Source organism: Peromyscus californicus, unplaced genomic scaffold, assembly GCF_007827085.1.
Source record: "Peromyscus californicus insignis strain IS unplaced genomic scaffold, ASM782708v3 Scaffold_11__1_contigs__length_118956290, whole genome shotgun sequence".
In the NCBI taxonomy this organism is placed as follows: Eukaryota; Metazoa; Chordata; class Mammalia; order Rodentia; family Cricetidae; genus Peromyscus; species Peromyscus californicus.
The window spans coordinates 69,474,695-69,494,394 of NW_026294402.1; the positions used below are offsets into that span (position 1 = coordinate 69,474,695).

Genomic DNA, 19,700 nt, shown 5'->3' on the forward strand with positions numbered 1-19,700 from the left:
ATATGGGTGCTAGGGATTTGAACTTGGGTCCTCAGGCTTACAGAACAAGCATTCTTACCCATTTAGCCATCTCTCCAGCCCTCAACCTTATTGTTTAACAAAGGGTCTCTCGCTAGACCTGAAGCTTATTCATTTGGTTTGGTTGGTTGGCCAATGGGCTTCAGGGAGTCACCTGTCTCAGTGCCCACAGCAATGGGGTTGTAGACATTCATCACCATGCCTGGATTTTTACGTTGGTTCTGGAGATCTAAATTTATGTCCCCATGCTTAAGGAGCAAGTGCTTTATCCATAGAGCCACCGCTCACTCCGGGCCTCATGACAGCATTTTTAAATTTTAAATCTTACCCCGTTGAATTCCTGTCACAGAATCTCACCTTCTCTCAGGTTTTTATGTTGGCATTACTGCACACATATTTTCAGGGGGTAAGAAGATGCCATCTTATGCCAGAGACACCTGCAGAATAAAGAAGGAATTAACAAAAACCTAACAGAACTCCATTAGGACAACATGCCTAACTGTGGGATGTAGTAAATAAAGCATATGTTTCATTTTCATACCCTAATAAAGTACTAGAAAACCAGAGAAGCCATCTCACTCAAAGGTCTACAGACAAGCCGAGAAACCACATGCAAGCTGGTTAGCCTTTAAGGACCTTAGTTTTCTCATCTGTAAGGCGAAGCTGGCCCAGGTGACTTCAGTTCTCCCCAGCTCTGCAACCCTATATGCTACAACCCACCCACCTTGCTTGGCTGTAATCTTTCCTTGTAACCGGAAGACAATCCCTTTCAACCACACCTCCCCAGAGTCTTGGCCAAGCTGATTCTCACAGCAAAGCTTTGAAATTCCCAAATACAGTCAGCTCAGGCCTGCTGGTGCCTCGTGGATCTGCCTCTTCACAATTCAAGTACTCAGCTATTGACTCGTGACAATCTATATCTGCATTAAAATGGGAGTTTTGGATTAATGTGGAGCTGAGAGCCTGACGGAGGCTCTTTGCTGCCAGCCTGTTTCTGTAATTGCAGAATGGATTTCACCACCCACAAAGGGCAAAATGAATGTGATCATCCCTGGTCGTCGATAGCCTATCGATTTTTTTTCTTTTGACTCTATGATTCGCACAGATATTGAAGCTCATTTTTTAAACAAGGAGACTTATTAATCTACATTCTTCAAAACTAGTGGACCCTACAGTGAGGTGAACTCTGGGGTTGACTTGATATGTCACATAAATTTTTTTCAATTTTTTTCACATACTCATGTGCACACACGCATACACATTCACATGCATGCTTGTGTTCTCAGTCTTATTGAGAACTGGTCTGCTTTGTAGATGCTAGGATATTGTACTCATTATCAGGCCATTTAGGAAAGGTCCAGAAGAAAATGTCATCAAATATTTGATACATTCTGGTCTGTGGCATCCGTTTTCTAGGCTAGGTTTTCCACTCATCCCTAAGGTCGTAAACGGGATGTCTATAGCAAAACCTGTGGTCACAAAGATGGAACTCAGATCCGGGACCATTTCTTCCCTGAATGGAGCCTATTAATCTACAGTAAGGGAGAAAGAAAGACCGACCTGCAGCATTCAATTGTGGTTGCTCCAAACCATATCAGTTCTTTGTATTTCCCATGATGCATCTTCCATTTTATGTTGCTTCCATAATTACATCTTCTGATCACTTCTTCTATTGCCTTCTTAATTTTGCTGGAAATTCAGACTCAAAGTGGTTCAAAACCACATGTGTCAGATTTGGTTTGGGTGGTATGTTGTAAAATGTGGTGGCCTTCTCTCTTCCCATAGCACTAGCTTTTGAAAATAATCAATAAAAAATAAAATTGGTCATCAAATCCCATCAGCTTTTTCTCCTTGGGAAAATTTCCCACACCTGTCCCCTATGCTGAACCCCAACTATACACATTCTGTCTTGCTTACAGGGGACATAATTTAATTTTGCAAGAAAAAGACCATGAGAATGTTGACTATGCAAATTCAGTCATGCAACAAGGGTCAAAATGCTCAGAATTTGCTTGGGTGTGGGAAGTTCCTTCAAAATCCATAAAATTCTGTTTCCATCAAGATTGTGTTATAATTTCCACTATCTAATAAGCAGAGTGAATATTTCACTAACTTCTATTTAAGTTTAAATAAGCCAAGCCCCAGCATTAAATTATTCAATCATTTCCAATAACCACAGTGTTGTGTATAACTATCCCACTGGCCACTAGTTAATGAGTATAGATGTGTGATTTTGAGATTGTTCATTTCTAATCCAACATTAATAGCTATCAATATAATTTACATGTAAGAGAGACTTTTAAAACACATTTAGAAGGAAACAGAAACCCTGTAAAAGGGAAATGTAGGCAAAGCAACATGTTGAGACTACACATATACTTCATGTCAATCTCCCAGCAGCATTCAAACACATGTTAACACTTACCTAGACTTTGCAATGATTTCCTCACTGGGATATCAATGCCTAAACTTTGTCACATTAAATCCATTCCTGATAATGACAATGACCTTGGGAAAGACAGATTAAATATCTATGGTCCTTAGTTTCCTCAACATCTCATCTAAATAGGTATTGCAATTCAGAAGACTTGAGATAATGCATGCCAAGTACTTTGGCATTTTTGTGACTATCTTATCAATATTCTATCATGGCCCTAAAGTTAAATGTGTTTATAAGAATCTTTCTCCCACAAAAATATGGGCTTGTTGAATCAAGGACCAAGTAATGTTTACCATTTATCCCTGGCTCAGAATATGATACAAATAGCTATTCCTGACATATTTAATAAAGAGAGGCATAGTTCACATTCCAAAGAATTCTATATCAAGCCAGAGATGAAATCCATTTTTTCCTCACTAATTCATTTTTATCAATTTTCTTCATATAATATAGACCCTCACCTTACTAAAAAAGACAGTTTTCAAAGTTAAGAAGATCAGCTGTGCTCTGGCATAGGCATGTGGAATAGGATACTTTACAAAGAAAGTGCTAAGCTGGAGTTTCAAATGTTCTCAGGCAGCACAGAGAGTCAACGCTATTAGGGACTCCAGATATGATGTCCTCCAACCTTCCGTTAGTGAAGAGTTTGAGGATAAAACAGATGACATCAGCTGACCAGGGTTGTAATATTTTAGTGTCAGTCATGTGTGTGGATACCAGGGACCAGGCATTTTCCCTCCATGATGACATGCACTCAATACAGACACCACCTGTCCAACAAACATCAAACTAGCTAGACAATCCATGAGAAGATGTACTTCAACACTTATGCCATTATTACCCAAGAAGTAAAGATGCTACAGCTTCCCAATTAGGAAAATAAAATAAAATAAATCACAGTTTACCTAGGAGTGGGAGAGTCTTACCTGGCTTGTGGCTAGCTGCTTTTGTGTAGGTCTTTGTCTCTGTGTCTGGAAAATCACAGTGTTGAGAGCAATTACTGATTTTCAAGTTGGGTTTTCTGGATTCCTAGAGTTCTGAAGAATTGTCATGAGGGCCATCTTGGATGAGAAGAAAGAGTTCATTTAGAAATCAGCCTTTCCTGGTCCATTCTGTTACTTCTTCTTATTTGGACATTTAAATTTTTTACATTTATATCTGATCAAATGTAATACTCCTTTATCCTAGAAATACTTTAGTTATTTTATTCTTTTCTATGGTTTAATTTCTCAATAGAAATAAGGAAAGGGCAACAGCTACTGTGTCTACCTGATAAGACAATACTCTGATGAATGTTCTTCGCCAAAGACAGATTTGCAACTATCATCACAATTAAAGAATTCCTTAAAGGGTGCAAGAGAAAACTCTGTAAACCCCCAAATATGAGCAATGATGCTTTAAAGTATATACAAATTACAATATCGCAGACAGGATTGCAAAAACTTAACATTGGGCAAAATTCCAATGAATCTAAACTTTGTTCATTTGGTCATTTCAACCAGATTTTTGCTTTTCTATGTTGTTTTAAACTATTTCATTTTTTTTTTTTTTACCAAATTGCCTACTTCCAGAGAACTATGGAGTCTTCCTTCTCCTTCACAATTCCTACTCCATCACTAAGAAGCCACCCAGACACCTTTAGCTGGTGAGCTCCCTAGTTCATTCATTCATTCATTCATTCATTCATTCATTGACTCACTTGTAGCATAAATCTTAAAAATTCTTATTAATAAAATCAAACCTGAGCCAGGTATTGGGGTGAACTGGAAGATCAGAGAACCAGAACAAGCCACAGCTACCTCACCTTGCCGGATCCTCAGCTGGTCTTCTTTCCTCAGACTGGAGGCTTCTGAGTCCTCATCCAGAATGGATCTCAGCTGAACTGCTGCTCAAAAGCCTGAATGCTTAACCAGGCCAAATGCTTCTAGTTTCTGGTTCTCACACCTTATATACCTTTCTGCTTTCTACCACCACTCCCTGGGATTAAAGGCTCGCTTTCTGGGATTAAAGGCGTGAGTCACCATGCTTGACTGTATCCTTGAACACATGGATTTCCGCCTCTGGAATGCTAGGATTAAAGCCGTGTGCTACCACTGCCTATCCTCTATGTTTAATATTGTGGCTGTTCTGTCTCTGACCCCAGATAAGATTATTAGGGTGCACAATATTGCAGGGAGCACAATACCACCACATTTCCCCTCTTTTTGTCTAAAATTTAAAAAAAGCTCATTACTAATACAAGAAAAATTATATCCAATAAGTATATACAATATACACAGTCAAGATTACATTAACGATGTCTAGTCCATTAACATTTGACAGATTCAGACAAAAAACTCCATTAATATATAACAATGTCCAGTCCAGTAACATTTGACAAATTCAGACAAAAAAATTTTCATTACTTATCTTATTTTAAAAAAGTAATTCCTTTTTTAAAGTATTTTTTCTTTTCATAATAGATTCAGTAATCTACCTTTTGTCATTTTTATATCTTCCTCTTTTTCTTTTTAGTGTAGATTCAGTGATCTACCCATTTATCCTATTATTTCTTTATCTTTTTTCTCAGAATAGATTCAGTGATCTATCTCATATCTATATTCTTTTCTCTTTTTTCTTTCTTTTTTAAACAAAACCTCTGAATCTAATCTCCTTGTTCAGCTTTTTTCCTGACCATTAACAATTAACAACTTGTAACCAACCATCATAAACAATGACAATATCCATAACTCAAACAACCAAGAACCTCCCATCCCACTTCTTGGGAATGTGGGCGTCATTTTCTTAAAATTACTTCCTGCTTTCTAGGGGCAAAGACATCTTTAGAGAATCTTGAAAAGAAAATTTTTGGGTTAATTGTCAAGTCCTGTATCATTTGTCCAGTCTCTGTATAATAGGAAAGTTCAGGGCTTGTCACAAGTCCTTTTTCAAGTAGTCTGTCAGGCTGGATCATCTCAGCTAGCCATCTCAAAATTGTCCTGACCAATTTGTAGTCCAAAGCCAATCTTTCCTTGGTGTTAATCAGCTTAATGGCTTTACCATAGTCCATGTGGAATCATCATTGTGGGATCCGGTCATCCTTTTGAAGATTCCAAAGTCGCTGTTAGGCGTGGTCATGGTTCCCTTTAGATTTTTTTTTTTTGGGGGGGGGGGGACAGAATACCACCACACTCACTCATGCAGGCACTTGGATGGTCCAGGTGTCCAGGGGTTGAGGTTTAAAAAAGACACATAATTCAAGTGCCTCATGACAAGTGCTAGCAGAAACATACTCTAGCAATGATAAAAGGTGAAGGAAATGGTATGACATTAGAGGAGGTCAAAGTTGAGGAAGCCACCACCTAAGATTTGCAGTGTAGCGGGTGGGGGGGGGGAGCTTGAAGAGGGATTGGCTAAAGAAAACCAGGTATCAGGTGAGGAAAGAAACCATGTCTATAGAAGAAAGAACTAAGGAGGCTATAAGGAGTTTCAGGTAGACAGACCACCTGCTCAGAGGCATGAATGGCATGGTGTTTCCAGGGATCCCTGAATAATTCAGAATGGCAGGAGTACTGCCCCCATCAAGTGAGTGGAGGTGAAAAGAATATGGTAATGAGGTAGAGATGTGGTCATTAGTCAGGTAAAATGCACAAGGTCCTGGCAGGTCCATCAGAGACACGACGGAGAAAGCTTTGTGGACAAAGAACAGGCAGTCCTGAGGATCACGCCACAGAAGAGGCTATGCTTGCCAGATAAATCTTTGAAAGATAGAGGAGTCCATATATCAAAATAAAAGATGTCACTGTGAAGTTTCAAGAATAAAAACCGAGATATGGTAGGTCACTCAAGAGTCCACGGTCTACACAACAGAGAGAAGAGTTGGGAAAGTGGGAAAAGGGCATGAGATGCAAGTCACTAAATGGAGATTGTGAGCTCCCTGCCGAGGAAGGCTGCCACAGGCTGGGCACCAAAGTCACTAAAACTCTAAAATAAACTGACTCTTCCCAGGATGCCTTGCCAACTGCTATCCACGACCCGATCCAGTGCTCTCTGCCTGTCCAGGGAAGCATCAGGAAGGAAGAGAGAGCCAAATACTGAAGAGAGCTGACGAAGGAGGAGTCAAAGAAGAAGCAGAATCCAGGGGTCTTCATTAGTGCCCTGGAAAAGGACTAAACTGATGCTACAGAAAAGCTCTATCCTGTTTCCCGTTCTATCCCTGACTCAGCCAGGAAAAGTTCTCACTGAAAGGGAGATGGTCTAAAGAAAGGAAATACATGACCATAAATGGGAGCGATTTCTGGGTATCTTTGGAGGAAGTAGCCATCACAGGAATAACTTCAAAAGTCACAGGAAGGTCCCCTCGTGGGGCCACACTGTGCAGCTGCTTCTCTTATAGCATACACCAATACATACGTACATGAATGTGCTCATACACATGGACAGACACACACATACCATTGGCGAAGTCTGAAATCTCCATAATTACCACTCATTTGTCAGAACTTACCAGAATCTTTTCCACCAGTGTAAACATCCCGGAGGAGAGAGGAGCACTGAATGAATTTTATGTCATGTTTGTTAATAGACATAAGAGTAGCTGACTGCCTCTCATGATAGACGAGATGGAAAGAAAGCAAGTTACAAGACTATATTCCTTACAGGATGGAACTGATCCCCTTACACAGAGTAGGTCAAATGTTCTATTACACTGAGTGTTCTAGCTTCATCTGTTGCTACGCTAAAGCACACTAACCACAAGCAACTTGGAGAAGGAAGGACTTAGTTCATCTTACACCTCTAAGTCACACTCCATTGTTGAGGAAAGTCAGGGCGGGAACTTGAAACAGAAATCCTGGAGGAACATTGTTTGCTGGACCACTCTGATTTGCTTTGCTAGCTTACTTACACAGTCCAGGACCACCTTCTAGGGATGGTACAACCCACAGTGGGTTTGGTGTTCCTGCATCAACTAGCAATTAAGACAATGGTCCGTAGACAAGTGCCCCAGAGGCATACCTGGTCTAGGTAATTGATCAGGTTGAGGTTCTCTCTTCCTACATGACCATGGATTGTATGAAGTTGACAATAAAGATTAACAAGGACACCGAGGAAGACTTTCATTCCTGACGCTAGTAAACAAAGATTCAGCAGAGTATCTTCATGGCTCTGCCATGGAGTGCTCTTGGCTCCATCCCTATGGCTGGGTGATCAACTGTCTTGATCTAAACCAACCCTCCAGGCTCTGATCCCAGAACATGCAGGACAGTAGCGAAGACAATGAATGCAGGACCAAGAAGTCAAAGCCTGTGGCTTTCAAGAACTTGAAATTTCACTGGGAAGAAAAGTCCCAAGTGTCTTGAGAAGCATCCACCTTGCCAGGCAGTTAATTTAAAGTGACAGATTTACATTATGGAATCTTAAGATCCAGCATCAGAAGTGGTCACACCCATGGAGAATTTAAGCCACACCTCTCACAGCTGGACCAGCCTCAACTCTAGGACTTACTGGTTGGCTCAAAGGTGTGTTCCTCCAGAAAAGAAGTCATTTAACCTCACAAAGAAAGCATGGTGGAGAGAGAAATGATAAGAGAGACACTGGCAAAGAAAAATTCCCTTAGCTTCCCTGAGTGGAAACATGAGCCTTCACACATTCTTTCACACCCGCTGAGCTAACAGTGGAATTGCTAACAATATGGGAGTTTATGACAAAGTTCTGATGAAAAAGTTTGTGTTTTTTGTGTATCTTACAATGGCTCACTTTTAATCCCACCTTCTTGTAATTTGGGGCACAGGTTTAACTCTCTGTGGATCCACATAATGTCTAGACTAGAGGTCTACATATGACAAAAGAGGCTTCCCACATGACTGGCAACAGTGTTGAAACCCTGCAATTGATGAGGCCCTGGGCAATGATGGAGGTCAGACTGGGTCATGGTTTCTAGTTCTTGATCTGCCTCTGCCTATCATCTCAGAGGCTCCTAGAGGTTCTATTCTGTGGCTGTGCTCAAGACCCTTTTCTGATAACAGGAGTGGCCACTGTTCATTTCACCCTTACCAAATGCTAAGAAAATGAGGCTAGAACTTAGCATCCATTATCTCATTCTTGTTACACAATGGTGTCATCTGGTCATATTAGCATCCTGGTCCTCAGGAAGAATTTCCCAAGAACATGAAGTAGGCAAAAAGCAAAGAGATTATAAGCAAGAGCCTTTGTGCTTAGTCACATGTATAGTCACATATATAGTCTTGCTGTGACCAAATACCTGACAGGAAGCTACTCAAAGAAAGAAGGGTTTTCTTTGACTCACAGTTGAAGGTGAAGGTATGGTGGTAGGAGCATGAGGCAGCTTGTCTCATTGCATCTACCATGAAGAACTACACAGAGAAGTGTAGCCAATCTATCAAACTTAAAGGCTTGTCCCCAGCAACCCACTCCCTCCAGCTAGACTCCATCTCCTAAATGTAGCACAATCTTCCCAAACAGCTCCATAAGCTACATACCAAGTTTTCAAACACAGGAGCCTGTGGGGGATATTTCACACTCAAACCACAACAACATGATATATAGTCTAACTGGGCAACTGATCAACTAATTGTGGGTGGGTTGGGGAGATAGATGAGATGGGATAGATGAAAGATCCATGGCTCTTCTGCAGCTCTGGTTGCAAACTTGACCTGCTCTAAAGCTGAAGAACACTGGCAAACTGATTTTGGTACAAGAATAAAACATCAAAAGAAGGTAAGTGTTACATTTTATAAAGAAAATTTGTGAACAGTGCGGTATTCCAGTTGTCTCCCTTTCAGCAGTCTTCTGATATGGCTTAACAGTGTTCTCCAGGAGCCCAAATGAGTAGACAGACAAGTGAACTCATGAATAACCAAATGTACCTGGGGGCTAAGATCAGGCAGAGGGAAAGAAACAGCTTAAGTAGGAAGATAATACTACCAGAAACAGCATGCTTGGATTGGGCTCCCCAGTAGGTGGCTTCCATTAACAGCTTCAGTGCTGTCTAGAACAGGTGGTTCACACTCATCTGGTCCCAATGCACCTTTATGACTTTCTCTGTCCATAGAGCACTAGATAGCTCTTCTACTCTGGCTAAACTGCCCCTCATCATTACACTTTATTTCCTCTGTGATTTATTTTGCTCATATGTGCATTTGTTATTTTTCTTGTTGCTGAGACAAAATATCCAACAAAAGAAACCTAAGGAAGGAAGGGTATATGTTTGGCTCACAGTTGATGCTACAGTCCACCATGGTGCAGAAGGCATGGCAGCAAGACTACAAGGCAACTGGCCACACTGTGTTTGGTCAGGAAGCAGAGAGAGGTGAATGCTGGTGCTCAGCCTGTGTTCTCCTGGCATCCACTCTAGGAGTCCAGCCTATGGAATGAGGCTGCCCACAGTTAGGGCAGATCTTTCCTCTTCACCACAATCTAGATGTTCCATCACTTTGGAAAGGAGACTCTGCTTTTGTTCCCACAGAAAGCCAGAGACTATGGATTTGTTCCAGATTAAGATACATCAGGTTTGACCAGCCAAGACCCCCTGAAAGGTCTCTAATGACACCATGGCCCAGATGATCCAACATCCAGAACCGTTTCAAGGCAACTGGCTCAGACGATACACCCTCATGGACTATTCCATAATTCTAAAATTTTCTTTGTGTCCCCATAAGATACAGCACCCCCCTCCAGCAGGAAGTAGTAAGAGAAGCTACGTCCAAATTCCCAAATTATATGTAATTTTACTGTGTTAAGGTTAAAACCTTCCTTTTTGAAAAAAGAAAAAGGGGGGAAGTGCTGTGGGATGGTCTGTATGTCAAGTGTGCTGCTGATTGGTCAATAAATAAATCACTGATTGGCCAGTGGCCAGGCAGGAAGTGTAGGCGGGACAAGGAGGAGAATAAAGCTGGGAAGTGGAAGGCTGAGTCAGAGAGACACTGCCAGCCGCTATGATGACAAACAGCATGTGAAGATGCCGGTAAGCCACGAGCCATGTGGCAAGGTATAGATTTATAGAAATGGATTAATTTAAGCTGTAAGAAAAGTTAGCAAGAAGCCTGCCACGGCCATACAGTTTGTAACCAATATAAGTCTCTGTGTTTACTTGGTCGGGTCTGAGCGGCTGTGGGACTGGCAGGTGAGAGAGATTTGTCCTGACTGTGGGCCAGGCAGGAAAACTCTAGCTACACATGCCCACATATTTTAGGGATCCTAGTCACTGTCAAGGTTATAATATTAACCATCACGAGATATCTTCTTTAAAAGAATCTCTCAGTTACTATCTCTAGTCAAAAATCTCTGACCTATCCTCCAAAGTCCACCTGAAATTCTACTTCCTGCAGCCCAACTAGCAAGGCAGTGGAGCTTCTGAGTGCCTGCAAGTAACTGGAGATACCAGTAGACTTCTCAGGATATATGTGTAGTTTCTGTTAATGGATGCTGAAACACATGAGGCCTCCCAATGCAGCCTCCATCCACCTCACCAATGCCCTAAGATTCAAACAGCATTCCAGTGTCTCAATTTAAGCACTGGTGTCTTGATCTCAGATTAAGCATGATCAAAACAAGGAAGCAGATACACCATCTATGTTGAGTTTGCTTGTCTATACGATTCACTTGCCCTCCCACTACAAAGACATCTCTCCCTTCAGCAAACGCCCATGATTCTAGGTTCTGTGTGGCTAGCAAAAGCTCTCACAGTATGTAGACCTCTCCATCCCTGCTTTGCCATAAACATTTTTATTTACTTGTTTGGGTGTCCAAACACTTATTTGATCCCATGGAATGAATCTGTCTCATTCATTGTTATATCTTTTTGAGTCAGGAAAGAGCCTGGCACATCGTAGGATTTATTAAATTTTACTGAATGATTGAATAAATAAATGAATGGAAAAACTGGAGAGCCCCAGGTCAGGCCACAGGACTGGGGCTCTCAATGACAGTGAGTCACTAAAGGCCACCCCTTGTGTAACCATTAGGGTACAAGGATGGGGCTGCAGGCCTGCGTCAGGGGGCTGTCCATGGTCCTGGATGGTTGTGCTGGTTCCATTCCTAAGCCAGCACAGCTCCCTGACAGACTGTCAGCTGTGCCACTTCAGAAAACTCCAGCCTTGGCTTCTGGCAATCACTCCAGCCCTGTGTCCACTGCTTCTTCTCATATGGCTCCTTCCTGGGACTGGCCAGTTGCAAGGTTGACTACAGCCTTGGCTTAACCACTAACATGTTATGAATCCCTTGCTATGCCCTAATCCAGGAGCCAGGTCCCTGCTGTGTTTCCAGGAAGGCCCTTGGCCACCTGTGTTGAACAGCAGGGGCCTCAGGCTCAGATGGAGCGAGAGATGGTGTGAGGAGGAAAACGTTCTAGGCAGCTCAGAAACAGCAACCTCCTTGTCAAGAGGACTCTGGGCTGCCTGAAGAAGACCACGACACGGTGGTTCTTGTGAAGTGCTATTTGTCATTACCCTACCCCCTCAAGAGTTACATAGGGGTGATATTAGGAGAGGCACTCCTGGACATGGACCCAAGGAAAAGAGGATGATCTCTAATCCAGGAAGCTCCTCTCATCTCTTTTGATTTCTGAGTGAGTCCCAAATATGTCTTTGTGTATAGCATAGGAAATAAATTGCATCTGGAGCCACAGCTAAATATGGGTCACTAATACTGAAAAGGGGACATTTCAAGTAAGTTTGAACAAGTGTATTTTATATTTCTTCATATGAACTGGTTAGAACTTAAGCCAATTACTCTTACCAGATTAAGGATTTTAAAAATTCTGATTTACATTTATTTAGGTGTTCTGGGTATTATCTTATGACCAACATGTATATGTGTACACCTATGTATGTGCAGGTGTGTGCATGTGTGTGTGTAAACATGCATGGGAAGGACAGACAACAACCTTTGACATCATTCTTTAGGCACCTTTCACCTTCGTTTTTGAGGCAGGATCGCTCATGTGGGCTAGGCTAGCTTGTAGCTAGAGTTTTCCTGCCTGGCCCACAGTCAGGGCAAATCTCTCTCACCTGCCAGTCCCACAGCCGTCAGACCCAACCAAGTAAACACAGAGACTTGTATTGGTTACAAACTGTATGGCCGTGGCAGGCTTCTGGCTAACTGTTCTTACAGCTTAAATTAATCCATTTCTATAAATCTATACCTTGCCACATGGCTCGTGGCTTACCGGCACCTTCACATGCTGTTTCTCATCATGGCGGCTGGCAGCGTCTCTCTGACTTAGCCTTCTACTTCCCAGCTTTATTCTCCTCCTTGTCCTGCCTATACTTCCTGCCTAGCCAATGGCCAATCAGTGTTTTAATTATTGACTAATCAGCAACACATTTGACATACAGAACATCCCACAGCACTTCCCCCCCCCTTTTTTTTTTAAAAAAAAAAAAAGGAAGGTTTTAGCCTTAACAAAGTAAAATTACATATAATTTGGGAATTTGGGCGTAGCTTCTCTTACTACTTCCTGCTGGAGGGGGGCGCTGTATCTTATGGGGATACAAAGAAAATTTTAGGATCATGGAAAAGTCCATGAGGGTGTATCGTCTGAGCCAGTTGCCTTCAAACCATTCTGGATGTTGGATCATCTGGGCCATGGTGTCATCGGAGACCTTTCAGGGGGTCTTGGCTGGTCAAACCTGATGTATCTTAATCTGGAACAAATCCATAGCTTTTGGCTTTCTGTGGGAACAAAAGCAGAGTCTCCTTTCCAAAGTAACATATCCTTATATCCAAATTTTGAAGTCAAGGCACCTTTAAAGTATACATTTTGGCATAACTCAACAGCTTTTACAATCAAATATTTTTCTGCAGTTAAAAGTCCCAAAGACAACACTAGCTGAACTGCGAGCCCTAAGGATCTTATCTCCATCTCACCCAACTGACATTGCAAGAATGTACCACCATGTTTTTTTAACATAGGTTCTGAGTATCAAACATAGATCTACACTTTTGCCAAGTAATCACTTTATTAACTGAGCCCTCTTCTTGGCCTCATAATCATCCTTTTTTCTCATGTTACTTTTTACTTTTGAGACCCATAATCATCTTAAGCACCATCCAAATATGCTCAGTCATCATGGTTTATTGTTGACAGTGCAGTTTTCTATGTACAGGGTTTTTTTTTTTCCTTTTCATGTGCATGTCCTTGTGTGTGGGTATTGTGTGTATGCGGGTGGATTTGCATATATGTGTGCATTCATGTGGAGACCCAAGGTAGGTTTGGGGATCTTTCTGATCATTCTCTCACTGTATTCTTTGAGTCAATGTCTCTCAGTGAAATCCAAAGCCTGATGATACAACTAGTCTAGCTAGGAGATTGTTCAGAGGATCCTCTATTTCTGCTTCCTGAGGCTGGAATTATAGGAGGCCCACAACTCCTTCCTTAAATTTACCTGTGTCTGGAGATCCAAATGTGGATCTCTGTGCTTACAGAACAAGCACTTTAACAATTGGGCCATCCCCTTAAACAACCTAACAGTTTCTAAGTGGTATATCATGCCCCATCCCACTGGATTTGCTCAGGTGGCCCTGCCAAGGATTCTGACTGACACATACTTCCTAGGCCACAGTCCCCCACCCAACCATTAATCATGCCAAGTTTCTAGAAGGTAGAATAATAAGAACAGTCTTTGCTCCATAATTCACTGTAGCTGAAGCCCAAAATATTGAAACCTGGATCATAAGCCTACCTGCACATGCCAACCTTCTTGCTCTCATCATGACCTTCGAACTAGCCATAACTAAAGTCCTTTGTGGATGACTTGTCCAGCCAATAGTCCCTACCCCAATCACAGCATTCTTTGAATCATACCATTGGGCTTTCTCACCAAAATCCTGCAAACACCCTAGAAAGTCTCATCTGTGAGTCCCCTTCCCTCCCCCTTTCTGTGTGTGTATGGGAACACATGTACACACTTCATATATAAGCATGTGCATATGACTGTATGTACATGCAGAGCATCTGTGGCCTGCTGCATTGTAGGTCAGAGCAACATTGTAGCCTCGGGTTTTACTGGCCAGGTAATTGTACACTCAGGGACCAGCACAAATGTTCAAGTTTCTTGTCTCTCAACTCAGCTTTGCAAGTGTAACAACTGCTGCATTCAAAGGACACACTAGCCTCTGAGGAATTAAGGCATACCATTAGGAAGCTGATGACCTCAGCATCTGTCAGAGCTGGAAATTGGCCGTGGTGTGCCTCTTGGCCAACCCAGCACATCTGTGAAAGAAACCAGTCACGCTTGAATCACTCCTCTTTTGTCTTCATGGATTTTAATCTCCCCTCTAAGCCTAGGGGTGTTTATAAGACATCAGAGAAAGGAAAGGAAAATATGTTCTCTATTCCCTGGCTCACCCATCCCACTTCCAGATTCTACCACCAAACAAGCCAGCCAAGGTTAAAGTTCAGATCAGGTGTTTTCCATCTTTCAAGTCTGTTGCCATTAACGTTGACTCGTCATCAAAAAGTTGTGGCTACTCAGAGCTGAGAATATTCCAGATCCAAACTTCAGAGCAGGACAAACTGCTTAAAGGAAACTTCTTTGTCTTATTGTACAATTGGAAGCATTCTTTCTTACCACTAATTTCTGCACCCTTGAGCTCCTGGATCCCCCATGTACATTCCCCATTGATTCTCACCCAAGTGCCTCTGGCCTCCATCAAGCAACCCCTTTCTATGTCAAGTCTTTCTTTCATCTATCAGTCAGTTTAAAAAAAAAAACACATCTCTACCAAAAGCCTTTGTAGTAGAATGGAAAGGAGATGAGATGCCACAAGCCTGGTAGAGAGGGGAACCTGGACACAAAGGCAGATCCCCTAGGAATTGCCACTGCACTACACATCTCTATCTCCTGGACCACAGATCTCCCTATGCCACTACTCACAAAATAAGAAGTCTGTATCCAAAATGCCTTTTCAACCCTAAAGGCCCATCCCCTATGTCTCTTCTTTAAATACACATGTACCATCCCCTAGCCTACTGATTTAAAAAAAAAAAAACTCTACTTATTAACCATCACACATACATATATGCATGCCCTAATTTTGCCTTTGATTTTTGTAGACCTCTGAAATGCTATTGTTTATGTATTTTGATAATTAAAAAATAGACTAACACAGTTTCTTGACCTGACATTATTGGGATTCTCAGGTAGATTCTGAAAGTTTTAGCCAAAGGTCTTGGCGAATAATGTGGAACATGTGGGTGAACAGAAACACGCATATATGGTATCAGAGCCAACCAAAGCACCCAGAGCATGTCACATTTTAAAATTTTGCCATCAGGAAGACTCTGCTTGAGGTGTGAACATCTGTCCACTCCAGTATTCACAGCTGCTGAAACAGCTTGGAATGGCAAATGCATTTAATGGTGATTAAGTCATCCTCCCACCCCTAGAGGGTACTGTTTTGAAAAAACTCCATGAAGAACCTGCTGAGACACAGAACACACGTTTCCATCATCTCTGCCTTCCAGACTCAGAAACCTGAGTTTTCTAAGCTCTATTGTATGATGCTATCACATCCTAGAAAATGCTAATTTTCCACAAATGAAAAGCTTCTTTGCTGGTGAAAATTAACCAAGATAAAAATTAGTTGAGCTAAGATGAGAGAGCAAACTGAATGCCAAGGGCAAAGGGCAAAGAAGATCACTTTTTAGATATTTAAAATTAAATTTCCAATAGGTTATTCTTCCTAATCAACACTTATGCTAAACAAACAGTATTAAGCAACACTGCTAACCTAACTACATGTTCCTTTCTTTGTTTTTTTAAATAGTGTTGCTAGTCCCCCCACCCCACCCCGCCTCCATTCTGTCTTCTATCCCTGTAGGAAGGAAAAACCCAGGCAAGCATCCTCCAAACGCCAGGGGGTATGCAGCACAATGTGTTTCCAGCCACTGAAACACTCTCATTGTTTACACACTAGCCACACCACACACCACGGAGAGGGTGACCTCTTTCCCCCACTGACAAGTGAGCAGGAACAGCCCTGCAGACTTTGATTGGCGGTTCACTGAGTCTCTGACCTTGAATGACATTGCTGGCAGGTTTTGATTGGCAGGCTACAATACTGCAGACCACCTCCCGTACACAGGAACACTCTCCAGATATTAGCCCTTATCTTTTCAAAAACACTCCTGTGATCCCCAAACACAGGCTAAATGTACAGCAAAATGTGGCTGTGAGCATCAAACACAGTCTGATAAAGAAGGCATGATCTTTATGTACAACCTCCAGATCCGACTTTAACTGGCACAGCCAGTGATGCAGCTGGTCAGCCTGGAGTCATCTCCATGAGGCCCCCTGTCAGAGTGAAATGGCAGGAATTCAGGCAGACACACAAACATGTTGCCTGTGAGCACTGAACGTGTAGCTGCTTGGAGTTACTGGATGGTCCTTAACATATAAATAAAACATCTAGTGACATGTTATAGAGGGTTCAACTGCTCTCTACTTGCTCACACATATTGAAAAAACAAGCACCTGGATTTCATGTCCCTGGGCTAGACAGGAATTGTGTTCTTTACAATATTCTAGTGGATTAAAACAATCTGGATCCCACAGTCTACCAAACTTGCATAAGTTTCCTAAATGAATAAGGGTATGGTTCTATGACAATGCCAAACTTGCTTAAGAACAGCTGCCTTGCTTTTAAAGTATGAAACCAGGGATGGGGATGGGATTCAGTTGCCTGACTATCATGAGGCCCTGGGTTCAGTCCCTAGTACCAGATAATCCAGGTGTGGGTGGAGCACACCTGTAATTCCAAGGTGCAGGAGGTAGAGGCAGGAGAATCTTAAGTTCAAGATTGTCCTTGGTCTACATAGGGAGCTTGAGGCCAGCCTGAAATACATGAGATCCTGTCTCAAAAAAAAAAATCAAAATACTCCTAATAGCCATTAAAATGAGCCTCCCACATACCTAGGGTGGAAATAGGCACAGTCCACCTGTCCTCAAGCTTGGTTTCTGCAGAAACTCTCAAGTAAGAGAACATAAAAACTGCATACCTTGGAAGAGGACAAAAGAGAGATAACAACATATTTGGGGAAGGCAGAAAGTAGAAGAATTAGCAGATCTAATTTAACAACTACATATGGCAGAGGCAAATAAGGAGATGAGTCAGTTTCCCCAACAGTGGCAGAAGACTCAAGATTTAGAAAGAAAGGAGCCGTGTCACTGAGAACAGATGATTGTCTGCATGAGGATCTCTGGCTCCATCCCAACAACCAAGCAGCCAGAGCTCTCTTATCCCACCAACAGGTTCATTTTATGGAGAAATGACCCAAAACACCCCAGACTTGTGCCACAGAGGTATAGCAAGAATAATGCAGTGAGAGCAGACACGGATCAGGAAGAATCTGCATCCTGAACAGACACCTCCACACTCCACGGGCCGTTCATCTGAGACACTGCTGACAGCCAGGCCTCATCCCCTTGTCACAGGTCAGGTTTCCAGGCAGAAAAAGCTTACGTGGTGGGGGTTGTGTGCAGAGGGATCATTGGAAACAAGTCCCACACCTGTAGAGCAGGGCAAGTAGGAACCTGGCAGAAGAGGAAGTAAGTGTGACCCGGGAGGGCTCATTCTTCCCATGGAGAGATCTGAAATGCACCAGCCCTTCAGAGTTGGCCGTTTTGAAGCAAGATGCCAGACTTCTGTCCTGTCCATCAAGCCCTCACTGGATGTGGGTTGCTCTCTGCTGCTGGAGGCAATTCAGAAAACAGATAAGGTCTTTCTCATAAGAACACTGTTAGTGCAGCCTGGGTGGGTGGGTGACTGGCTTCATCCTCAAGGAGGAAGGGTATCTGTAGGTAATGTTCTGGTATTGATTAGATACCACCACTGCCCTGTCAAACTCACACTTGCCACCACTCAGAATCAACAACATACTCTAACAGAGAATATGGGCTAGCAATTATATAATTATAATAAAATGACAACTGTTCTCACAAAATGATAGGACTCAGGGTTAGTTTCAGGTCTGGAAGGATAGAAGTATGGAAGTTCTGGCGTGCTTTTCTAGGTTGAATCTAAGTGAGCTGGATGTGTCCACTTGGAGAAGCACAGAGGACCATGTAGACCTAAGCAAGAGAACTGTGTGCAGACTCCAGTCCAGCCAGCCTAAACGACAAGCCCCAGGTCCCTGTGAGACACTCTGTCTCCAAAAACAAAGTAGATGGCCACCTGAGGAATGACACCTAAAACCAACCTCTGGCTTCCGTATTTACACACAAAATACATGTGCCTGTACCTGCACACACATATGCAGACCCACATGCATCTTTACACACACTACACTGATGTACACATACATGCATGCATCTGCACAAACACACACACACACACACACACACACACACACACACACACACACACACACACACTCTTCCAATGGAGCTGCCTCTCCAGTCCAGCTGTAAGAATTTGATTCAACAGCATTTATTTTCATAATTCTGGAGATCATAACCCACAGGGCCCAAACCAGTGTGCTCGTCTATCTTTTCCATCTGCTGAAGCCACATCCCTTGGCTCATGACTCTCTTCAACCTTCAGAACTAATGACCTACCACCTTCTTCTGGTTCTGACTTTTCTTCTACTTCCGTGTGTGTGTGTGTGTGTGTGTGTGTGTGTGTGTGTGTGTGTGTGTGTGTGTGTGTGTGTCTGTCTGTCTGTCTGTCTGTCTGTCTGTGTCTGTGTCTGTCTGTCTGATTGTGTACATCTTCCCTTTCTAAGGATACTTGTGGTTGCATTTAGGGCTCTCCTCACTTCTTTCTTAAGACTCTTGGGTTAATCATAACAGCAAAACTAAGGTTTGAGGCAGACAACATCCCAAGGTTCCAGGTTTTCAGGTGTGCATATCTTTGGAGAGAACATTATTCATCCTACTTTGGTTGATCATCCAAGATCAATGTCAAAATGTTCATCTTAACCCTGCTGACTCATCAGCAGTTTGGGTTCCAAACAAGCAGACAAACTCAAGCATTTGAAAGAAAAATACCCTAAAATCTAAGCCTAAACATATCCCTTCAAAAAAAAGCATTTTGAAGATAGAGCAGAAGATTCCATCTCTTGAGAAAGACAGCCAAGTTGTAGGATACTTGGCATCTAGTAGGAGCTCCCAGCCAATCAGATGTTCTATTAGAAGGCAAAGCTAGAGAAATGCCCTGTCTAATTGGATTGGCTGCCTTAATGGGCCAGAAGGTAACAAGTCAGAGTGACAGATATACTCAACCAGCCATCTGGAATTGGATG

The 19,700-nt window shown here is 42.4% G+C and overlaps 1 long non-coding RNA gene across 1 annotated transcript in view; it reads right to left on the reverse strand.

Annotated features, from left to right (window-relative positions):
* Nucleotides 1-350: 350 nt before the first annotated feature.
* Nucleotides 351-19,700, reverse strand: part of LOC128104440 (uncharacterized) — a 31,191-nt gene continuing 11,841 nt past the window's right edge. Inside the window, exons 2-4 of the long non-coding RNA XR_008216004.1 lie at nucleotides 3,385-3,519; nucleotides 1,579-1,809; nucleotides 351-455 (exon numbers count right to left, since the gene is read on the reverse strand). This is a non-coding gene — a long non-coding RNA (uncharacterized LOC128104440). The remainder of the gene's footprint in view (nucleotides 456-1,578; nucleotides 1,810-3,384; nucleotides 3,520-19,700) is intronic.